This window comes from Gossypium hirsutum, chromosome A05 (genome assembly GCF_007990345.1).
Source record: "Gossypium hirsutum isolate 1008001.06 chromosome A05, Gossypium_hirsutum_v2.1, whole genome shotgun sequence".
Lineage (NCBI taxonomy): Eukaryota > Viridiplantae > Streptophyta > Magnoliopsida > Malvales > Malvaceae > Gossypium > Gossypium hirsutum.
This window is the reverse complement of record NC_053428.1, coordinates 96,834,586-96,856,615: the sequence shown is the minus strand read 5'-3', so window position 1 is coordinate 96,856,615 and position 22,030 is coordinate 96,834,586. Positions and strand designations below refer to the sequence as shown.

General features: G+C 36.3%; 1 pseudogene; it reads left to right on the top strand.

The window, feature by feature from the left end:
- LOC107959864 (probable E3 ubiquitin-protein ligase RHC2A) lies at positions 1 to 1,467 on the top strand (annotated as a pseudogene).
- The last annotated feature ends 20,563 nt before the right edge of the window (positions 1,468 to 22,030 follow it).

Below are 22,030 nucleotides of genomic sequence, written 5' to 3'. Positions count from 1 at the left end.
GTTAAACTTCCCTCTTTTATTCCGCCAAACTAACACAAAACAAACAGTTTGTAATGTAGTTCAAACCTCAATAGCAAATTAACATGTTAGCAAACGTTTACAGCGTAACTATCACTTCAACGCGCTCTTTTGGTTTTCCCTTAACCATTGTACATATAAATCAATATTTCTTCCTCTCTTTTAATCACCATCAACTCTCATCTCCTTCTGCCCCCAAAATGTTTCCTCTTTTCGGAAATTAGTATTCAATTTCCCTTTACTTCTGTTACTATGGACTCAACGACGTCGTATTGGTGTTACCGTTGCAGTCGATTCGTTCGGATTTTTAACCGAGATCCCATCGCTTGCCCCGACTGCGACGGCGGATTCATCGAAGAGATCGGTTACCATCCTCACGCCGAATCCCGTCGCCTCGGCACCAATAGATTCCAAGCTCTCTCCAGGTATACCAGCTCTACTCCTGCTTCCACTAGTCGGTCTCCTTTCAATCCCGTCATTGTCTTACGCGGCGGAGCCTCCACTTCCTCAACCGTCGGGGAGCATTCTAATGTTGAGCATAGCAGGGGAGGGTTTGACCTTTATTACGACGACGGTGGTGGGGCAGGTCTTCGACCCTTACCCCCGACTATGTCGGAGATTCTATTAGGTTCGGGGTTTGAGGGACTACTTGACCAGTTATCCGAAATGGAAATTCAGAACATCGGGCGTTACGAAAACCCACCGGCATCGAAAGCGGCGGTGGAAGCAATGGCAACGGTGGAAATAAACGAAACCCATATTCTCAACGAACTTCACTGCGGGGTTTGCAAGGAGCCATTAGACTTGGGAACCCAAGTCCGAAACATGCCCTGCAATCATTTGTACCATTCGGAGTGTATACTCCCATGGCTTGAGTTACGAAACTCATGCCCCGTTTGCCGGAATGAATTGCCGGCAGAAACCGGTGGTAGGTATGCGGAGGAGGGGTTAAGTATTTGGAGGCTACCGAGTGGAGGGTTCGCGGTGGGAAGGTTTACAGGCGGAAGAATGGGAAGGGAGAATAGAGGGGTGAGCGTCGGAGGGGAAAGAGGAGGGGTTCTGGGAAGGGTGTGGAGGAATGTGGTGGGGTTATTTGGGGGATCAAGTTCAGCTGCTGCAACAAGGCTGGATTCAGGGATAAGTAGAAGCAGTAGGCTTTCCTTTAATGCTACTTCAAGGAGAAGAAGAGGTTGAGCTGTTGAAGTTGATCATGACAGAAGAAGAATATGGTAATTTTTTCTCAATTATCACAAAATCATTGTAAATTATGATATCTTATTTGATTAGGATTCGGGTTCTATATATCTTTGGATATATAATAGGAGTATATATACCAGCTTATGAGGTTCAGATTGCTGCAGTAGACAGTAAGATATTAACTCAGCTATGATGTAGTAGATTGAGATAAGAAGAATAAATGCAAAGGAGATGGATTCTTTTTTTAGCAAATGATCAAGCCTGTATTTTCATTTCCCTTGTGAGGGTCATCTTTTAGCTTTATTGGAGTGAATGTGGATGTTTATTGGGGAATGTCATGATCCTTGAATTCACCCACTGTTGTTATTGATGGTGTGTGAACTTTTCAACTACTGCCTTTGACTTGCAATAGAGAAAGAAAGTCTATTTACAAGACTTAAAAAACTTCTTTGCGCTATTACATGACCCAATTACTGACAAAATGAATCATTTGGGATAGATAAAATGAATACTTACAGTGGGGCAATCAGTGTGAAACGCACGCCAGTTTTTTACCGAGCTAATGGTATGATTTATGATTACCTAGGGCTGCTGATTTTAAAAAAGTATTTTTAAAAATATTGTTCTCAAAAAATATTTTTAAAAAATAAAATATTTATTTTAGATATGATTTTATAAAGTAATAAATATGTATTTAAATAATAATTAAATTAATTAATATCATCATATCTTTGTAAGAATATAAAAATAATTTATTATAATTTGTTGATAATATTTTAATATATAAAATAAAAATTTTAAATATTTTTTAAAAAATCAATATTAATTATTTATAAAATTTAATTTCGAATATATAAATTATATTTTAAATAATAAAATATAACTAATAAAAATTTTAAAATATAATATTATATATAATAAATTTTAATAGGAAACTAATTACATATAAAATATAAATATTATATAAAATACATTATAAAGGTTAAAATTATCATTTGGTCCAAAAGTACTTTTTGTTTCTAGTAAAAGCTAAAAAAAACTGCTTTTATTTTTAAGTTCAAAAGCACTTCTAACTTCAAAAGTTGTTTGTTTGGTATTGTTTCTGGCTTAAAAAGTGCTTTTAACCCTAAAAATATTTTTAAAAAGTAATGCTAAACAAAGTCTAAAGGTTAGATTGAATTGTAAGAAATATTTTGATGTCGTCGCCTTTTAAATATGTAATCAAGTCTAATTGAATTAATTTAATGAATAGTCTATACTCCATCAAATTTCAATAGAGTAAATAAAAATTGGGTAAATTTGATAATAAAAAAACCAATTATTTTTTTTAATGTTTTAGGTTTTTTTTTTCATATTTAGAGAAATAGGTTGTTTAAGGAAAGAAACAGAAAATGCGTGTTTTTTTCATGTTGGGTGTTGAATATTTAAGGAGAAAATTTTATTTGTGTTTATGTTTGAGGTTGATATTGTGATAGTTTTAAGGTATATTTAAGTTCAAGGTGATGCGATAGCGCGAAATGTCACTTATTTCATCTATCGTATCAGGATGGAACCATCACCTTAGAAGCCTATCGTATTGCAACTTAAGCTCCCAATTCACGCTGTTATGCGGTCACAAGTTAAAGTATAACTAAGGCTCCTAATTGACGATGGTTATGCGGTCACGGGTTGGAATATAACTCTGGAGCCCAGTTGACAGTGGTTATGCAATTACGAGTTGAAGTTTTATGATGCCAAAAAAGGGTGTTTTATAAACCTCATACAAAAGTTTAAGATCATAATCATAAGGAAAAATTAAGGGGATTTCTAGTAAAATCAACTTATTCTTTTTTCCTATCTCCAGCGCTACAGTCATTCCTCCCTTGAAAGTCTTCTTGCCCCCAAATTTGTCACATGTTTCAAACAATGAGGTTAATGATATTACTTTGGTAGAGACGGAAAAAAAAATAAATTGATTATACTGGAAAACCCTTAGTTTTTTTCCCTATATTATGGTATAAGTTGTGGGGTTTATAAAGTATCATATTCAGGTGGCATTAAACTTGAACCCATTATTGTATAACCACCGTCAAATAGATATGATTTATTTGAGCTCAGAAGTGACATGGAGGTTGAGGTAATGCTTAATTCACATTGTTCTAGTGGATTAGCTATACTAGAGTTATATACCCACTTTGTCGACGTCGATGAATGTGCTCCAAATTCAACAACAGTTTCAGTTACTGCCGAAATAGAACAAGAAGCATAAAGTCCAATCACACGGGTTTTATCTACTCTACGGGTTCTTTCCCTTTGGTATTGGGACCTTTTCATGTTTGTTTTGCTAAAACAAAATAAAATGACTTCTTTAAATATACAAAAACAACCAAAAATTTATGAAATAGGAAGAATATGTAGACATCCAAACAGTTCCTTGATAGAAGTTTCCTTCTTATATAGTATTCAAATGAAAATCTTACTGAACCTTTCGTATAACTTTTTTCTATTTGGTAAAACTTAAATGGAGGTTTAAGAGTTTACCAGTAGATGACTTAGGACAGATGCTCTCTTAAGCTTAACAAACAACACCTTCATTAACGATGAAAAACTCTCATGGTTTTCTTTGATGATAATAAAGACTAGCAACGAAGATGAAACATAAGTCTTCTCTCCACTACTAGGCTATCCTATTTATAGATAACTCACACCCAAATCCCACTCAAGATTAACTCTAATCAGTCGTCATTCTCACACGCTTCCACTAATTAATCACATCCTACAAGGCTTCCCATGTGTCCTAATTATTGACACGTTACCTCCATTAGCATGATGGAAGACTTAAATGTGTCCCACTAACTATTATACTTACATCAGCAACAACACAAAAACACATGTGGTGTTCTTATTAGCAGAAAAGTCCACCTAATAAGGTTCTCGCCACAACCAAGAACTTCGCTATGAAGTTACCATCCTCATCCAGTCTAAGTCTCGTGACTTAGGCAGTCTTTGCCAGAGTAATCTCCCAAACTGAATCGGCTCTCCAAACGAGGGTGTGACAAAACAAGTCTTTAGTCTAATCGAAATGAGCAAACTGATTAAAAGACTAATACGTTGTCTATCAAGTCCAATTGGAGAGATACCTTGTCTTGGGTATTAGAGCAGATGACTTCCATAGATAGAGACATAAATGTGACTAACTAAAATGATAATACATCAAACAAGACCTAAGTAGAATAGATCCTAGATCTATTTATAGATTTATTTACTTGTGACGTTCATAGTGGGACATACCTTAATCTTGAGTGGATGAAAGACTACGAATCACATACTTTGATGTAAACAAAAGCCTGAGTTTAAACAAATAAGGAACCAAAAATTGGTAAGTTGGGTATACAATTTTTGCAGTATGTAGCATCATTTTACAATAATGAAATTCATAGCCCTATGAAGGGTAAATGATATCCTTTCATCAGCATTACATGATAGATTGAAAGTAAATGTGGTCACGGGTCATTTGTCTTTATGATAAATGATTAAATTACTATGTGATAGTAATTAACTTTTCATGAAGAAAATGTAATGGTTACCATAAGATAAAATAGGATCATATTGGTAGAACAAATTCATCCCCAAAAAGATTAAGGATATTCTATTAGGGTAATACACTTATAATGAGATCGTTGACCAAGCATTTATTAAGTAGATTCTGTAATGGTATATAATAAGGGAGAGCTCAGCCACAATTTTAATACCCTAAAAATTTTTACAGTAAGATATTATCCTTGATATAGTAAAATAAGAAAATAAAGGAACAAAAAGGGAAATTTTGAGTTATGTCAATACTGAGAAGTATATTATGATATATTAATTCAAGAAAGGACTAAATTGTAAAAGAGGGAAAATTTTTGTTGCACACGAGTAAATACTCAAAATTTGAGGGGTTAAAGTGTAAAAATAAAAAAGTTGAAGGACCAATAGTGTAAATATTTTAAGGGTGGAATGATCTAGAAACTAAGGAAAATGGATGAATTAGGACCAAATTGAATAGGTGAAGAACTATGAGGGACTAATTGCAATTTTATCAAATTAAATGATGACTCAATGATGGAATTTTAAAAGATAATAAAGGAAAAAATGGTCAATTGGAAGAGAGAGAAATTTAGAAAGTAATAATGATGCTAGAGATATTTTGATATTTTATAATTATTTAATTAGATAAATATTATTTTATTAATATTTTAATAAGATATTTTATTATTTTTTATTATTATGTTATTAGTATATAAAGAAAGAAAGATGAGGAATTCTCATCCATTTTTCCCATGCAAAACCAACGTGAGAAGAACAAGAAGAAAAAAAGTTTTTATTTCTTTACAATTTGATCATTTTACCAAAAATTCACCATTTTTACCCAAAAATCAAAAGAATTTCCATAGCTACCAAGAGAGAAAAATGTTAAGGAGACTATGGAAAGTTAGAATATCAAGTTAGATTCAAGAAATAGAAGCTGAAGGAGAGAGAAAATCAAGATGAAGATTGAAATCAATAGAACAAGGTAAGAACATCATGATTTCAATATATTTTTAAGTTTGATATTATTGAAAAAGCATGGGATTAATGTTAATGTAGAGTTTCCTTACATATGGTCCTATGTTCTTGATATGTTAGTGAAGAGAAAATAAGAGAAAGTGATGAGAAATAGTGTAGAAAAAGAAAATAAGGGTGTTATAAACATGGTAATTAATATCTTGCACTAAAAAGTTTTGGACAGCAACACTAGTCTAATTTTGAAAAATCACAAAAAATTGTAGAAATCAAATTATAGGATGAATAAGATATGAAATTAAAGCTTAGTGATTCTAGTTTCTTATAGAAGAAATTATATAAGCAATGGAATTGTAAATCATAAGATATAATAAATTTTGTGAGACAAGGTCAGAATGATTTCGGGTTCCCTTGTTTTGACTTTGGAAAATCATCAAAAATTGGAGAAAAATAATTATGGGATTAAATTTATATTTTTATAATATTGAATGAGTCTATTTTCAAGATAAATAAACGGGAAAATCATTAAAATTCTGTACAAGGAGATAATTAATTTTTAGTGAAGAAAGATTAGAATTGTCAGACAGCAGAACAGGGATAAGTTTAAAGAATAAACTGTACCTATTGGCTTAACCAAAAATTCTGAAAATTTTATGGTAAGAAGATATATGAGTCTAGTTTCAAGTAAAATTACCGGATCTTAACTTTTAGTTCTGTAGCGACGTAAAAAAAATTTAGTTTCGCTTGGTCGCTAATTGTGGCGATTTATTAAACATTTGAAAACAAACTTTCGATTTTATTAACAAAGGGAGTCGCCACCGATCCTTTTTTATAGGTGTGATCGGACACCTAATAAAATTATTTTAAAACAAAAAGAAGGCCAAATTTAGGTCTACATGAAAGTCTAGAGAAAAATTGGGGTTCGGGAGTCAGTTACGCGTGAGGAAGGTATTAGCACCCTCGCGACGCCCAAAATTGGTATCTCATAAACATGTGTTGACTTGATTTTCAAAAATACGAGTTCAATATAATATTTAATCGTGATCCGATTGAAAAATGAGAATTTTTAGTTTTCGATTTTTTTTAGAAAGGGTGTCCCGTTTTTTAACACAAGCCGACGAATTTCACCCAACATAGCGATGAAATCGATGGCTTAATATTAAATCGGTACATTGCCTTATTTTTGAAATTAATTAAAACATGAGAAAAAATATTCCTAAAGTGAGAAATTAAAAATAGATAAAGGACGCAAAAAAATGATATCATTAATGAAAAATATTAACATGGAATACTAGAATATTAGAATAACAATAATAATGATATTTACAAAATAAAAACAAATCATGTACTAATAATAAAATAGGAAAAATGATATATTTGGTAATAATAATATAAAATAATAATATGTACATAAAAATACATATATATATGCATATAATAAAAGTATGTAATAATAATAATATCTACAATAAAAGAAAATATTAGGAAACGTGCATAAAAAATATATACATAAAAAATTTACAACAATAATATAAAATAATGATATGTGCAAAAATATATATATACATATGTACATAAAATATACACTAATATAATAATAGTTATAATAATACTAGCAATAGTAATAATTTGTAATAATAATATATACACAATATGGTATTTAAAAAATATATATATGTATATAATAGTATTTAAGAATATATACATAAGAAATATATAACTAATGGTATTAAAAAATATATACATAATATATATAAAATACCTAAAAAAAAGAAGGGGGGAAGAAGAGAGAAGGGAGGGGGGAAAGGAAATCCGGCCAAGGGGGGCCAGTCACCGGTCGATCGTCGGTCGCCGGCCACCGCCAGCCACCGCCCACGGTGGCCGGAAAAGGTAAATTTTTTTAACAATATATGTATATATAAAGAAAGAAAAAAACAACACAAAAAAAGAAAGAAAAGATTCGAAAGAAGAGGAAAAAAGAAAAAGATGCAACCTTTTTATTGATGTTTCTTTTGTGTTCAAAATTTGAAGGGATTTTTGTGGTTTTTTTTAATCTTTGTAAAATCCCCCCCTTACATGATTTTTGAATGGCTTTTTATAGCCATCTTTTACATGATTTTCTATTATTTCTTTTTCTATTTTGTAGGTGGTGGTGGTAGACAATGGATATAAAAAATGGGAGGAAAAATGGGGCAAGTGGGAAAGTGGCTAGGTGGCTAGGGTTTCTTGGTTTTTTTTAGGGGGGGTTAGGTTTTTTTGGGGGGGACTTAATGGGCTTTTGAATTGGGTTTAATATTTGGGTTTTGTAATGGGTTTGGTTAGATGTAAATGGGTCATGGGTTAAGGGTTTTAGTGGGTTTAGAGGTTTGGTTGGGTTTTGATATAATTGGGCCTGGGCAATTTGGGCTTCTACAGCTGCCCCTCTTTGCTCATTGTCGTGCAACGATAATAGAGCAAAGACTTTCAAGGAAGACCAAATTTGCCCGGTCTTGCTAGGTCTTGACTTGCTTTGCTTTGGAACTCTTCTTGTTTAGTTAGTCCCTTTTCAGTCCACCGCATCTTGTAGCTTTGGTTCAATCCACTGCAAATTCGGAGATATGCCTTGTAGCTTCAATCTGTTCCAATGTAACTTCAAGGATATGAGATTTGTGGCTTCGATCCGCTTCACTGTAACTTCAGAAAGATAAGATCTACAACTTCAATATGCTCTTCTATCGCTTCAGTGAGATAATGTTTTGGTCTTCTCTTCTGCCACTTTAAAAAGGCAAGATCTGATATCCTCGATTAGCTCCACTGCAACTTCAATTAGCTTCACTGTAACTTCAGGGATATAAAATCTGTGTCTTCGATTAATTCCAATCTTTATTCTTTACTCGGCATGTGATCCTGAGCTTAACTCATTTCTCGCAATATGAATTGACTCTTTAAAACTAGACATTAAAAACAGAAATTGAAAATAGCTCAGCACGTGAGCCAAGGCTCAACTCACTTCTCGCAATATGAGTTGATTTTTAAAACAAAATTTGTAAAACAGATTATGAAAATATCTCGATATGTGACCCGAAGCTCAACTCACCTCTCGTAATATGAGTTGATTTTTGCAAAGCATAAATTAAAAAAAAACATCAATTGAAAATACCTCGGCGTGTGGCCTGAGGCTCAACTCACCTCTCGCAATATGAGTTGATTTTTTTGACAAACATAAATTGAAAAAAAAAATGAAAATACCTCAGCGTGTCCTGAGGCTGAACTCACCTCTCGCAATATGAGTTGATTTTTTTTGGAAAAACAAAATTTGAAAAACAGAATTTGAAAATACCTCAGCGTGTGAGTCAAGGCTCAACTCACCACTCGCAATATGAGCGATTTTTTTGAAACACAGAAATTGAAGAACAGAAATGGAAAACACCTCAGCGTCTTGAGGTTCAACTCACCTCTCGCAATATGAGCTGATTTTTTTGAAAGACAGAAATTGAAAATACCTCAACGTGTCTTGAGGCTCAACTCACCTCTCGCAATATGAGTTGATTTTTGAAACTTAACTTGAAAAGTAGATTTTGAAAATGCCTCGATATGTGACTCAAGGCTCAACTCACCTCTCGCAATATGAGTTGATTTTTGAAAAATATAAATTGAAAAAAAAATACCTCAGTGTGTGATCTGAAGCTCAACTCACCTCTCGCAATATGAGTTGATTTTTTGAAAGACAGAAATTGAAAATAGCTCAGCGCGTGAGCCAAGGCTCAACTCACCTCTCGTAATATGAGTCGATTTTTTTTTTTGAAAGGCAGAAATTGAAAAACGGAAATTGAAAATACCTCGGCGTGTGATCTAAGGCTCAAATCACCTCTCGCAATATGAGTTGATTTTTTTTTGACAACAGAAATTGAAATTACCTCAGCGTGTCCTGAGGCTCAACTCACCTCTCGCAATATGAGTTGATTTTTTTTTGAAAGGCAGAAATTTGAAAAATGAAAATTGAAAATACCTCGACGTGTGACCTGAGGCTCAACTCGCCTCTCGCAATACAAGTTGATTTTTTGACAACAGAAATTGAAATTACCTCAGCGTGTCCTGAGGCTCAACTCACCTCTCGCAATATGAGTTGATTTTTTTTAAAAATACCTCAGCGCGTCCTGAGGCTCAACTCACCTCTCGCAATATGAGTTGATTTTTGAAACATACGAAAAATTGACAATACCTCAGCGTGTCCCGAGGCTCAACTCACCTCTCGCAATATAAATTGAATTTTGAAATAAAATACCTCAGCGCGTCCTGAGGCTCAACTCACCTCTCGCAATATGAGTTGATTTTTGAAACATACGAAAAATTGACAATACCTCAGCGTGTCCCGAGGCTCAACTCACCTCTCGCAATATGAATTGAATTTTGAAATAAAACATCAGAATACCAGAACATGTCATCTGGTGGAACTCATGTGTCTTTTCAGCTATCATCACATCTTCTTGCTCTACTGGAGTACCTGTATATGTCATGCATGATGTTATCATGATATGCACATGTTTGTCTTAAATGCTTTTATGCCTACATGATTATGCAGTGCTCCTTAAGCATGTTTGTTGTATGTCCATTTAGCCACGATTGTTGAGGATCTGTGTTCATTGCTTTGATTCTCGACTTTCTCTTCAGGCCTTATACCTGTCTTTAAGCTTCACGAGTAATCGACGTTTCTCAGATATCACTCTTCTGCCCCCGATTGAACTTTGTTCTTACTTTGAGACTCTTGTGCTTATCAAATTTTCATCCAGGTAATGCTTAACATTTCTTTTGTTTAGAGTATGTCATTTCACCATTTATCATGTAAATAATGAGATGCATGAAAAAGGTCAGATAGGGAAAAAATGATATTTCATATTCATCTATTTCAAATGTGGCAAACAAAGCAAGTTAAACAATGAGAGTAAAAAATGTCAAAAAGAAAGAAAGGATCGTATTCAACGGATACAAATGCTCTAGATATTCAACACATGAACTCTTCCTCGTTCTTCAGTCAAAAATCTTTTCGAGCGCGGCTTCTTGCGTAGAAGATTTCGAGCTTTCAGAAATGCTTCAAATACTGTAGCCTCACTGCTTGACCTATCGTTCGACCGCCAGGTTTGTTTCATTAGGATGCCCTCTCAGGTTTTCATCCTAATCTTTTTGTACTAATCAAGACGCCCTTTTTGGGTTTTCGCCTTGATCCCCCCCCTTTTTTTTTAAGATGCCCTTTTCGGGTTTTCATCTTAAGCATAATATTTCTTCACAGCATCTGAGTTCACTGGATTCGACAACTCTTTCCCATCCATCTCGGTAAGGATCAAAGCTCCTTCTGAGAATGCCTTCTTTACGACGTACGGTCCTTCCCAGTTTGGTGCCCATTTCCCTCGCAGATCTTTTTGTATTGGGAGAATTTTTCTCAGCACGAGTTCTCCTTCATGGAATTCTCTTAGTCGTACCTTCTTGTCATGGGCTGCTATCATTCTTTTTTGGTACATCTGCCCATGACAAATTGCCTTTAGATGTTTTTCTTTGATGAGGTTTAACTGGTCATATCGAGCTCGAACCCATTCTGCTTCCTCTAATTTCGACTCCATTAAGACTCGTAAAGAGGGGATCTCAACTTCAATAGGTAGCACAGCTTCCATTCCATAGACCAGAGAGAAAGGAGTTGCCCCCGTAGATGTCCGTACAGATGTGCGATATGCATACAAAGAAAATGGTAACTTCTCGTGCCAGTCTTTATATGTCTCAGTCATTTTCCCAATGCCCCGTTCATCTTTGGGCGATAGGGCGAGGAGTTATGATGCTTTATTTGGAATTGCTCGCATACTTCCTTCATCATCTTGTTATTCAGATTCATGGCGTTATCTGAAATGATTCTTTCAAGCAAACCATATCGATAAATGATTTCCTTCTTCAAAAACCTGCAAACTGCAGTCTTGGTCACATTGGCAAACGAAGCGGCTTCTATCCATTTTGTGAAGTAATCAATGACCACAAAAATGAATCGATGTTGATTAGAAGCTTTCAGTAAAATAGGCCCTATGACATCCATGCCCCACATAGAAAAAGGCTACGGAGAAGTCATGACGTGAAGGGGCGAAGGGGCTACATGAATTTTATCGCCGTAGATTTGACATTTGTGGCATTTTCTGGCAAAACTAATGCAGTCACTTTCCATCGTCAACCAGTAGTAACCGAGTCTCATAGTCTTTCTGGCCATACTGAAACCATTGGCATGTGTCCCACAGATTCCCTCATGGACATCTTCAAGTATCTTTCTGGCTTCAACATCATCCACGCATCTCAAAAGTACTTGATCCTTTCCTCTTTTATACAGGATATCCCCATCAAGAACAAATCCCGCTGCCATTCTTCTGATTGTTCTTTTGTCGTCCTCATTCGCTTGTTCGGGATAGCTTTGATTCTTGATATATTCTAAGATATCATGGAACCATGGCCGTCCGTCTGCCTCTTTCTCAATGCTACAACAGTGTGCAGGGACCTCGTATATGCTCATTTTGAGGGGCATTATTTCTGCTTCTTTACTTGCTTTGAACATTGAAGCCAATGTGGCCAGGGCATCAGCCAATTGGTTTTCTTCTCGCGGGAAGTAATGAAAAGTTATTTCTTTGAATTCTTTGATCAATTCAACCATTAAATCACTGTACTTAATCAATTTTGGGTCCCTCACTTCCCACTCTCCACGGATTTGGTAAACCACTAGGGTTGAGTCCCCGTACACCTCTAAGATTTTGATGTTTCGTTCAATAGCTGCACGAAGTCCCATGATACAGGCCTCATATTCTGCTATGTTATTGGTACAGAAGAAATTCAGTCTTGCAGTGAACGGATAATGATTCCCGTCTGGTGATACCAGGATTGCTCCAATTTCATGCCCTAAAGCATTTGACGCACCATCAAAGCACATCTTCCATGACTTCTCTTTTGATGACTCAGATTCTATTTCTATGATGCACATTAAGTCTTCGTCTGGGAAATCGAATATTAAAGGCTCATATTCCTCTGTCGTTCGAGTTGCTAAGAAATCAGCTATTGCGCTCCCTTTTATCGACTTCTGACTTACATAGGCAATGTCATATTCTGAAAGGAGGATCTGCCATCGTGCCATTCTTCCTGATAGTGCCGGCGATTCCATCATATATTTTATTGGGTCCAGCTTTGAAATTAGCCATGTCGTGTGATACAACATATATTGTCTGAGTCTCCGAGCTACCCAAACCAGAGCGTAACAATATTTCTCAATAGACGAATATTTTGCCTCATATTCAGTGAACTTTTTGCTGAGGTAGTAGATCGCTTTTTCTTTCTCTCCTAACTCGTCGTGTTGCCCCAGTACGCAACCCATTGAACTTTCAAACACAGTCAAATACAATATCAATGGTCTTCTAGGAGTTGGCGGTACTAGCACTGGAGGACTAGACAAATATTGTTTTATCTTATCAAAGGCCACCTGGCATTCCTCGTTCCATTCTCCCGGGTTATGTTTTCGAAGAAACCGAAAGATTGGGTCGCATTGGTTGGTAAGTTGAGCGATAAATTGGGCGATATAGTTTAATCTCCCTAAAAATCCTCTAACTTCCTTTTGCGTGCGCGGAGGTGGTAATTCTTGGATGGCTTTTATTTTATCTGGATCAACTTCGATACCTCTTTCACTGACAATGAAGCCTAGCAATTTTCCCGAGGTAGCCCCAAACGTACATTTGGACGGATTGAGCTTTAGCTGGAACTTTCTCAGTCTGTCGAACAATTTCTTCAGGTTCACTACATGCTCTTCCTCCCCTCGGATTTAGCAATCATATCGTAGACGTAGACCTCTATTTCTTTATGCATCATGTCATGGAATAACGTCACCATAGCCCTCTGATATGTTGCTCCAGCATTCTTTAACCCAAATGGCATCACCTTGTAGCAGAATGTTCCCCACATTGTTACGAATGTAGTTTTCTCCATATCCTCAGGGGCCATCTTGATCTGATTATACCCCGAGAATCCGTCTATGAAAGAAAACAATGAATGTTTTGCTGTGTTATCCACCAACGTATCAATGTATGGTAAGGGAAAATTATCTTTAGGACTTGCTCGATTCAGGTCACGATAATCCACGCACATTCGTACTTTGCCATCTTTCTTTGGTACCGGGACTATGTTAGCCACCCATTCTGGATATTTGGAGGCTTGTAGGAAGCCAGCATCAAATTGCTTCTTGCCTTCCTCTTTTATTTTCAACAGCATTTCGGGTCTCATCCATCTTAATTTTTGCTGGATAGGCTTGCATTCTGGCTTTAATGAGAGCTTGTGGACCACTAAATCTTCATCTAGCCCTGGCATATCCTGGTATGACCATGCGAAAACATCTTTGTACTTGCGGAGCAAAGCGATCAAATTATGCCTAGTGCTCTCTGAAATAGAAGTCCCAATCTTCACTTCTTGTTTCCTTTCTTCAGTGCCCAAGTTTATTGTTTCCACAGATTCTTCATGAGGCAAAATCTGTTTATCCTCTTGTTCCACCATTCTTAACAATTCAGGAGACGAGACGTAATCTTCAGCATTTTCTTCGGCTTCAAATTCTCCTAAGCAAACAGCCTTCTCAAAATCAATTTCAAGATTCGTAACGGGTTTATTCATGTCATCAATATCTGAGCACCTGAAAGTTGAATGGAAAAGGAAACTATAGAGGGGCATCCAAGTATTGGAACCAACAAAAGGAATATCATGTCATGGCAATGAGGCAAATGTGAATATAGGCTATGAAATGAGAAAATGATTATGAAATTAGCGATAATGTGAAAAAACGTGACAAAATGCATCTTCATTGATATTCATTTGAATGATAAAGAGCGAATGCACGCTCTTACAAAAGAATTCTATTATATCTAAGGACACAATAGAAGGTTAATGTTTAGCATTACTCTGAAGACTTATAAACTACAAGAAGCTCCTCGGCAGTCCAATTGTTCAACATGAAACCAGGGGGACAAGGGCGTATCCTTGAGACATCTTTACTCGCATCAGCCCCTTTGTCAATAACATTTATACTGACATTTTGAAGACCCTTTTCAATTAACCACGACGTGTTTCGTGGACCATCTTGTCCAGGGTACATCATTTCCGCAGATGTAAATGTTTTTGACAAATGAGGGTACTCTATTGGTTCCCATTCTGGTTCTCGGCCCAAAGTTCTTGCAATCCTTCTTTCCTGATCCTTCTTCCACTGTCTTCTTCTTTGACGCATGTCAGGCTGGAACCCCAAACCGTATCGAGCCTTGTGGTGCGCTGGCTTTAAAGCCTTGACTATTCCTTGCAGATATCTATCTAAACCTCTTCTTGCTCGAGCTCCCCTTCCTACGGTCAATTTGACCCCCATTCTAGTATTTCTCGACAGTTTTAGCACCGAAATTTTGTTTCCCTCAACAACAAAAGTGGCATTAACAAATTCAAGGGATTGAAAGGAACATTCCAGTGCATCTTTGTTCACTTCCAAGTACGGTGCATCGGTAGAGACAGATGCGACAATATCTTCTTCGCCCTCGACTGTGACCAAACAACCGTCCATGATAAATTTCACCTTTTGATGGAGGGATGATGGGACTGCTCCAGCAAAATGGATACAGGGTCTTCTCAAGAGACAATTGTATGATGGTGTAATGTCCATAACTTGAAACTCAATCATTGTATATGTAGAGACCCACTTCTAGAGGGATCTCGATTTTTCCCATAACTTCTCGTCTTGTTCCATCGAATGCCCTTACTGTAGAATGACAGGGCCTTAGATAGGATAAATCCATCGGAATCCTGGAAAGTGTGGCCAAAGGCATAACATTGAGTGCCGATCCATTGTCAATAAGCATGTTCGGTATTATATAGCCCTTACAACGGGTTGTGATATGCAATGCTTTCACTGAGCCTCTACCATTGGGCGGTATTTCATCATCACTAAAAGAAATAAAATTATCCGCATTCAAGTTGTTCATCCATCTATCCAATTTTTCAACGGATATATTGTTTGCCACATAGGCTTGATTTAACACTTTCAGTAGAGCGTTCCGGTGTGGTTCTGAATTCAACAGCAGAGATAATACAGAGATTCGCGCTGACTGCTTGCTCAATTGTTCTACCACGTTGTACTCACTGTGCTTGATAAATTTTAAGAATTCCTGTGCTTCTTCCTCGTCCACAGGCTTTTTAGCTTCTTGTTCAAGCACAGTTTCATGCTCCTCTTCAGTCACGTGCATCGGTGCTTTTCCTTTTTGTTTCAAGTCACTGTTCTTCTTTACCTCCTTCGAATAACATCTTCCACTACGAGTGAAATGACCTACTTCCCCGACGCTTCCAGTCATGGTTTTGGGTTTTTCATCTTCAGGTGTGACGATATTAACGTCATATTTCCATGGTACTGCTTTCTTGTCCTTGTAGGGGAAAGGAGATGGTACCTCGATTATCAATTTTGGTTTCACCGGCTCCTTCGCGTCGTAATAAATTATTAACGGTCGGTCGGCGTTATACGAAAAACCTGACGATTGATGGTCAGAGGCGCATATTTCTCCTCCATCGGCCTCTTCGCCTTTATAAAAGATCTCAATCTCTTTATTATCCATCATGTTTTGAAGTACCCTTTTAAATTCCTCACATGACTGAATGTTGTGCCCTATGATTCCATGGAAACCACAAAAAACTTGACATTTTTTTCTGAGATTACCGTCGAGGCGGCAGAGCAATCCATTCTTAACCAGTACCTCTCAGATTTTCTGCAGAGGCGCCCTTATTTCTGAAACACATCTTCTGACTTGCCATTCATCTTCTTTCCCCACTGTGCTCACATTCCCTTCAGTATGGTTAGGGAACGGGTTCCCAGTTGCATTACTGACACTATCGAATCGTAGGATACCCGCATCAATTAGTCCTTGAACTCTCCTTTTAAAGGGTAGGCAATTTTCCGTGGAATGTGCCTGGTTTCCCGCATGGTATGCACAACTAGCGTTTAGGTCATACCATTTCGGGTATGGGGGCCTCAATGGTACCATATAATGCGGGGATATCAATTGCTTCTCCAAAAATTTTAGGTACGGTTCCCCATATAACACAGGAATAGGGGTAAATTCTGGTCTCTCGGAATTGGGTTTTGCTGGCCTCTGCTCGTTTTTGGGTTGACCTTGGACGGGTATTGTATTTTATGGGAATGTGGCGGTTGGTCTCGAGTTACTTATGGCGTAAACGGGGTAAGAAGAGTAAGGAGGCGGTGTTTGGTAGTAAGGGGTTTAAGGAGGATAATAGAAATTCAGAGGTGGATAATTTCGAGGTTGGGGTTGGTTTGGATATGGGTTAGGGGCATAACGGCTTCCCATTCTCATCATGTGGGCTTCTGGTTCTTTCTTCTTCATGGACGCTGCCCTTCTTGAACTTTCTTGACCTTCCATTCTACCGCTCTTGGCCGCATTCTCTATAAGCTCACGGATATTACAATATCCGCAAAGTCTTTCGTGGCACTTCCCACTAGTTTGTCGTAAAACGGTGCTTTCAAAGTGTTGATGAAAAGAACGGTTATCTCCGTTTTTGTTAGTGGGGGTTCCACTTGGGCTGAGACATCCCTCCATCTCTGCGCATACTGTCTAAAAGTTTCTGACGGCTTTTTCTCCATCATTTGCAAAGTCATCTGGTCTGGCACCATATCCGATACATGCTTGTATTGCTCACAGAATGCTGACGCCAAGTCCTTCCAAGATCGGATCCTTTCCCTACTAAGCTGGTTGTACCACCGAAGAGCCGATCCTACTAGACTATCCTGAAAACAATGTATGAGTAGCTGGTCTTCATTCACGTAACCAGTCATTTTTCGGCAAAACATGACAAGATGTGCCTTTGGACATCTCGTGCCATCGTATTTTTCGAAATCAAGCACCTTGAACTTCGAAGGCAGAACTAGATCGGGCACCAAACTGAACTCTTTGGCACTTAATGCAGAGAAGACTTCAGTACCCTCTATTTCTTTGAGTCTTTCCTCTAAGCTCCTATACTTCTCTTGAGCCTCACGATCGTCCAACCTGGCTACTTCCGCTGGATCGTCTGAATCTGGAATAATTGGATTGGCAAGATTAGCCTCAGAATTTGATATGAATATTCTTTTCCCTAAATGAGTATGTGGCACCGGCCGTTGCTCTTGTAATTCCTTTTGAATTCTCTCCATCCTTGCAATCCTTCCATTGAATTCGGCCTCCATTACTCTAGTTTGTCAGCGCGTTCTATACGAATGACGTGGTTTCAGTCTTGTGGTATTGCAACTGTGAATTGTATGTTTTAACCTCAGCGAACGAGTATGGGATATGCAATGAATGAATGGATGCATGAATGAATGCATGAATGTCAAATGAATGTCAGTCATGAATGAATATGCAAAAATTTGGTGTTAATTTCAAGATAACCCCTATTTAGGCATTTCCTTAATCAAAGGAGTCTATTACACAACGTTTCGATCACTCGTATAATTGACTCCTCCATTAGAAACCCGTTTTTGGCAACCAATCTCTAATCAACACCTTCCTAACAAGTTGCCTTCGATGCATGATGAAAAATAGAAATACAGACAAACGACCTTGGTTAGCGCAACACATATAAACAGAGAAAAACTGTGGAAAATCTAACAAATTAAGCTACTTGGTCCAGTGGACTCGATTCCCTTGCTTAGAAAGCACAAATGTAAAAGAAATAGAAGGTAAGATGTGCTTTTCTCGTGTACTTATTTCGGTGACTACTAAACGAGCGGAGGTTCGGCATGGCTCTAGTTGGATAGCTCATATGGTTCATTATATGCAGTCTCGGTTCTAGACAGGTACTCGAATTTCTCGTACTATTATCTTCTAAGATTAGCACGAAGCCTCGGTCATAACCCATCACAGGCTCACGAGTTCAATTCGAGGGATTACATTTACTTATGCCTATGCGGAGGGACAAGTTAACTCACGAAAGCATAAGTCATATGTAACCCGAAAGTATTCACTAGCCTGTGCGGAGGAACGAGTTAACTCACGAAGGCGTAGCGTTTACTTTCATTTAACAGGGACGGAGCCCGGGTATAGAGCTCATGTTATGCAACAAAAATGCACGTGCACGGTGTGTGGGGAGAAACTTGCAAACCTTTACGTTTTATTTAAAAAACTAAACCAAAACTAAAATCACAAAAATTTAAAGCTGAAAAACAACCGGATAAAACAAGTTAGAATATATACAACACGATGCAAATGCATGATTTTTTTGAAAACAAAAAATTTGAGGATCACGACTAAATGTTAATTTGAACAAGGAACTTTGAAAATTTTGACAACGCGAGTTTAATTCGACTCGACTCTCAAAAAGCGTCCCTAGCGGAGTCGCCATCTGTAGCGACGTAAAAAAAATTTAGTTTCTCTTGATCGCTAATTGTAGCGATTTATTAAACATTTGAAAACCAACTTTCGATTTTATTAACAAAGGGAGTCGTCACCGATCCTTTTTTATAGGTGTGATCGGACACCTAATAAAATTATTTTAAAACACAAAGAAGGCCAAATTTAGGTCTACATGAAAGTCCAGAGAAAAATTGGGGTTCGGGAGTCAGTTACGCGTGAGGAAGGTATTAGCACCCTCGCGACGCCCAAAATTGGTATCTCATAAACATGTGTTGACTTGATTTTAAAAAATACGAGTTCAATATAATATTTAATCGTGTCCGATTGAAAAATGAGAATTTTTAGTTTTCGATTTTTTTTTTAGAAAGGGTGTCCCGTTTTTTAACACAAGCCGACGAATTTCACCCAACATAGCGATGAAATCGATGGCTTAATATTAAATCGGTACATTGCCTTATTTTTGAAATTAATTAAAACATGAGAAAAAATATTCCTAAAGTGAGAAATTAAAAATAGATAAAGGACGCAAAAAAATGATATCATTAATGAAAAATATTAACATGGAATACTAGAATATTAGAATAACAATAATAATGATATTTACAAAATAAAAGCAAATCATGTACTAATAATAAAATAGGAAAAATGATATATTTGGTAATAATAATATAAAATAATAATATGTACATAAAAATACATATATATATATGCATATAATAAAAGTATGTAATAATAATAATATCTACAATAAAAGAAAATATTAGGAAACGTACATAAAAAATATATACATAAAAAATTTACAACAATAATATAAAATAATGATATGTGCAAAAATATATATATACATATGTACATAAAATATACACTAATATAATAATAGTTATAATAATACTAGCAATAGTAAAAATTTGTAATAATAATATATACACAATATGGTATTTAAAATATATATATGTATATAATAGTATTTAAGAATATATACATAAGAAATATATAACTAATGGCATTAAAAAATATATACATAATATATATAAAATACCTAAAAAAAGAAGGGGGAAAGAAGAGAGAAGGGAGGGGGGAAAGGAAATCCGGCCAAGGGGGGCCGGTCACCGGTCGATCGTCGGTCGCCGCCCGTCGTCAGCCACCGCCGGCCACTGCCCACGGTGGCCGGAAAAGGTAAATTTTTTTAACAATATATGTATATATAAAGAAAGAAAAAAACAACACAAAAAAAAGAAAAAAAAGATTCGAAAGAAGAGGAAAAAAGAAAAAGATGCAACCTTTTTATTGATGTTTCTTTTGTGTTCAAAATTTGAAGGGATTTTTGTTTTTTTTTTCAATCTTTGTAAAATCCCCCCTTTACATGATTTTTGAATGGCTTTTTATAGCCATCTTTTACATGATTTTCTATTATTTCTTTTTCTATTTTGTAGGTGGTGGTGGTAGACAATGGATATCAAAAATGGGAGGAAAAATGGGGCAAGTGGGAAAGTGGCTAGGTGGCTAGGGTTTCTTGGTTTTTTTTGGGGGGGTTAGGTTTTCCTTTTTTTTGGGGGGTTAGGTTTTTTTTTTGAGGACTTAATGGGCTTTTGAATTGGGTTTAATATTTGGGTTTTGTAATGGGTTTGGGTAGATGTAAATGGGTCATGGGTTAAGGGTTTTAGTGGGTTTAGAGGTTTGGTTGGATTTTGATATAATTGGGCCCGGGCAATTTGGGCTTCTACAAGTTCTATAACTCCAGATATAATAATTTAGTGACTATGACACAGATGGACAGCTTGAATATTCATAAAAGTAAATAATAAAAATTATAGATAATGTTACTTACAAGTGTGTTATATACATTAAGGATGTGGAATGGATAGGAGAACGAGGAAAATATATATTAATATTCAGCTAGCATGGCTAATTTGCATGTTTTAGGCTTAGAGACTAAATTGAATAAAAGTAAAACTTTAGGGGGCAATTTTGTAAAAATGTCAAAAATGACCAAATTGAAGGGAATGAATTGTTTTATTATTTAAATTAATAAATTGAATTAAATTATCAATTTAAGATCGGGTGAAAATTGAGAAAATGGTAAATTACTTAAATGCCCCTGAATCTTAATATTTCTGCAATTTCACCAGGTAAGTTCGTGTATGTTGAATTATATTCTTAAATGCTTGAAATGTATGTTATTGATGTGAATAAGATTTGAATATTCATTGTATGAAAATTGATGAAACATTGATATATTTGATAAAAAGGGAAAGAAATCCCGGTTGAATGAAAGGAAAATTCGATGGATCTCTGAAAAGGAATTGACGGTAAAAAAAGGATCTAGCCTGGACGGGTGATCCTATCCTGTTATAGCCCTCCTGAAGAATATATGTAAAATGGATTTAGCTTGGACGGGTAATCGGAATTAGAGTCTGAATTTAGCTTGGACTGGTAATTCAGATCCAAGTTCATTAGAGTAATTGTTGTTGCAGGGGATTTAGCCTGGACTGGTAATCCCGCTGTAAGGATGAGGTTCGCAGGAGTGTGCTCTCTGAAATGAAATGTGTAAGACCATGGTTGAAAGATACCATGGCAACATGATATGAAATGTATAAGACCATGGTTGAAAGATACCATGGCAACGTGACATGAAAAGAATAAGACCATAGTTGAGAGATACCATGGCAACATGACGGGAAATGAAGAAGACCATGGTTGAAAGATACCATGGCAGTGTGACATGAAATGAATAAGACTATGGTTGAAAGATACCATGACAACGTGACATGAATAGAATAAGACCATGGTTGAAAGATACCATGGTAACATGACAGAAAATGAGTAAGACCATAGTTGAAAGACACTATGGCGTCATGTCAAAGATAAATAAGGATGGGAGACGCTAT